Raw genomic sequence first — 3,457 nt, forward strand, 5'->3', positions numbered from 1 at the left:
TCATCGGTTTGACTGTCTCCTTCAGAAAACTATGAGCTCTTGAAGAGCAACAACAGTTTTAGACTATTAGTATATTCAGTACCTAATATATCTAGTAGCCTTCAGGAAACTAATGCTACTAAGAGAGTGAAGAAATGAATGAATGAATGAATGAATGAACTCAAACATGGAATCTACATGTGAGACATATGAAATCAAACACAGAATCTACATGTGAGACACCTGGAAAAATTCAATTTAATCAATATTTATTTCACATCTAATATAAATAGCATCTTGCCAGATAGCAACGGAAATCAGAGAGGCAAACACTGATTCTGTATTTGATTCTCGGAGAAATGTAGAAAAATGCAGCAAAGAACAAACCAACAGCTCTGTCCTCGGTGCTGCTGTGCTGATAAACGTCCTCGGAATGCCACAACCTGGTTCTGACTTCCCACTGCAAGAAGTTACGCTGCCCTAGGTAAGGATGGATCTTCTCAACTTAGCACAGCCAAGATGACTGGTTATTTCAACAGAAACTAAGAGAACAAGAGAAAATAGAAGAAATTTTTAAGAAGACAGAAGTTTTCAGCTGGCAATAATTGAAGCCTAACTGCAGGATTCTAGGGAACTCCAGGTGCCTAGGGCTGATCATTTTGTGAGCCAGATCCAGATCCTCAGGACCCTGATTTGTTCCCAACAGGCTTGGCCTAATTCCTATTCCCTGAAGCTCCCTAGCCCCGAGGCATGTTATCTATAAACTGAACAAGGGTCTTTATAAAAATTATTTGGAGAGTGAGGCTGGGGACTGAATCCAGGGCCTTTCACAAGAGACTTAACCTACTCGATAGGAGCTGCTCACAGTGAGGGAAGAGCCCTCTTCCTTTCCTGTAGGTTTTCTCCTCCTTCAGCCTGACTGAGCACACCCTACAGCATCCCCACCTAGAAACTGCTCTAATTTAAGACTCCTGAACTTCTCCTGCTGCCTGAAAATCCCCTCTTCTGTTTTCTTTTCTTTTAGGGAGTTAGGGGAGAAGGGATGCTTTTTGTTTTGTTTTTATAGTGCTGGGAAACAAAGAGCCTCTTACCTTTCTGAAACATATACCTTAGCTTTACCTTTCTCAGAGATGCTTCCTGCCTTCGCTTCCCAAGTTCTGGGATGACAGGGATGTTACACCACACCTGCCTCATTTTGTTTTGTAATATATTGTTTCTGAGACAGGTCTCAGTTTGTAGCCTAGGCTGACCTAGAACTCAAAACAATCCCCCTGCCATGAAAGTGCTGGAATTGCAGGCATGAGCCACCATACCCAGCTCAAAATCTAAAACTCTGAGTATCAATGTGATATAGAAAGTGGACTATTCCATCTTGACCTCATGTAAATATCACAGTCAAAAAGCCAGTATAAAACACAATTTATTTAATATAAAGACCCTCTTAGCTCCCTTCAACTGCCATGTAACTTTTCCATTTGTGCCCAGATTCTCCCTTCAAACATGCCCACAAATGGGGGTAAAACCACATGTGTGTAAGTCTGGCACAGCATTGGCAGGTAACAGGATGCCCTGCATGGGGCCGTTGTCCACCTGCATCACTCACTGTGTGCTTTTGCTTATCCTGTGCTGTGCAGAGATGCTGTTCAAAGTGTCAAAGGGGACAGCCATGGTGACATGAGTCTGGAATCCCAGTATTTAGGAATTGGAAGCCAAAGGACGGCAAGCTTGAGGTCAGCCTGGCCTGCACAGCACGATCCTGTCTCAAACACATGAACAAAAGAGAAAATATCAAGAGACTTGCAGATATATCTGTCCTTCGCTTAGCACTGGAAGAAAAGGAGGAAGTATTTTTGTATATTTATAACACAGAAAGTTAAGCAGTCAGAGAAACTGGACAGAAGTGTGTGAAATGTCCTACAGAAGAATGCAGCGCTGGAGTGACCATCACACAGGACTTGAAGAAACAGACAGGAGGAAACGTGTTCAAGTCCCATGTTTATATGATGGATAGAAGTTAACAAAAAATAGAAAAACTTCATAAAACTAAAATTAATGATTTCAGTTATCAGCATTATAAGTGAACATAAGCCTCTTACCTTATGCTAATCATGATAGAAGCAAAGGTCGACATGACTGGCTGAAAACAGAGGCCTGAGGTTATTCAACAGATTTGTTCCAGAAGTTCAAGCGTGGCACTAAATGACATTAAACTTTTAAAACTTAATGTCTTTATAGACAAGTGCTTGCAGTTTGACTTTTTTAAGAAGCAAAATTCCCAACGTGACCAGATATGAAACTATTTAAACACCTTTGAAAGCTTATTGAGAGGACTGGAAAGATGGCTCCATGGTTTAGAGCATTTGCTGCTGCTCTCGCAGAGGACCTGACTTTGGTTCCCAGCACCCACATCAAGCAGGTCCCGACTCCTGTAACTCCAGCTCCAGGAGATCCACTGCTCTTCTGCCTCCACCTGCATTCAAGTGTACACATGCACACACACACACACACACAAACACACACACACACACTAAATCTTAAGTATACGGTATAATGATAAATCTTAGAAGTCATGCATGGTGGCACATGCCTTTAATCTCGGCACTCAGGAGGCAGAGATAGGCAGATCTCTGTGAGATTGAGGCCAGCCTGGTCTACTGGGGCTACTGTTACAAAAAAAAATCACAACAAAACAACAAAAAAGTCTTAGATATATAAAAAGTATACTGAGGAAGAAAACTAGGCTTGGGGTCGGGGGACTAGTAGTCTGGGGAAAAAAATAACAAACTAGGCTTGAGAAAAAAGTTTGAGGTAGGATATAGACTTCTTAAGACATATGCCCAGGACTGGTAAATCTATGCCATAGAGTAAATCTATTCTTAGTTTTTTGAGACACCTCCACAATGATTTCCACAGCGGACGTACACCCTCACCAGCGCCCTGAATCCATGCCAGCATTTGCCATCATTTGTTTTCTTCATGACGGCCATTCCTACTAGGGTGAGATCAAATCTTTAAAGAGTTTTAATTTGCATTTCTCTGATTGCTAAAGATGTGAACACTTTAAAAATTTATTACCTGTTTCTACTTCTTCTTTTGAGAGCTGTCTATTCAGTCCATTGTCCATAAGCAGTTTGGAGGGACTGATGTTATTTTTTAGTTCTTTATATATTCTAGAAATTAATCCCTTCTCTGAAGTATCCCTCAACAGAGATACTTCAACAACCATGTTTATTACAGCTCTTTTTACAATAGCCAGAAACAGAACCAATCTAGATGTCCATCAACAGATAGATACAGAAAATGTGATTCATATATGCAATGAAATTTTAACCATAAAAAATGAAATTAAAAATTATCAGAAAATGAATGGAACTGTGAAAATTATATTAAGTGAGGTAACACTGGCTCGGATACAAGTTTTCTCTTACATAGGGATCCTAGCTTCTAAAAGTTAAATATATATATTGAAGGGTAAGTG

At 40.4% G+C, this 3,457-nt stretch overlaps 1 long non-coding RNA gene across 3 annotated transcripts in view; it reads right to left on the reverse strand.

Moving 5' to 3' along the window:
* Positions 1–258: 258 nt before the first annotated feature.
* LOC115072587 overlaps positions 259–3,457 on the reverse strand; it is a 6,881-nt gene continuing 3,682 nt past the window's right edge. For 2 of the 3 annotated variants that reach the window (XR_003851631.1, XR_003851633.1), the window contains 2 exons: positions 1,583–1,735; positions 259–521 (listed from right to left, as the gene is read on the reverse strand). This is a non-coding gene — a long non-coding RNA (uncharacterized LOC115072587). Of the gene's footprint in view, positions 522–1,582; positions 1,736–2,075; positions 2,117–3,457 lie in introns of all 3 variants that reach the window. The other variant, XR_003851632.1, reaches the window with a different exon arrangement.

This window comes from Nannospalax galili, unplaced genomic scaffold (assembly GCF_000622305.1).
Source record: "Nannospalax galili isolate Female #2095 unplaced genomic scaffold, S.galili_v1.0 scaffold1623, whole genome shotgun sequence".
Classification (NCBI taxonomy): Eukaryota; Metazoa; Chordata; class Mammalia; order Rodentia; family Spalacidae; genus Nannospalax; species Nannospalax galili.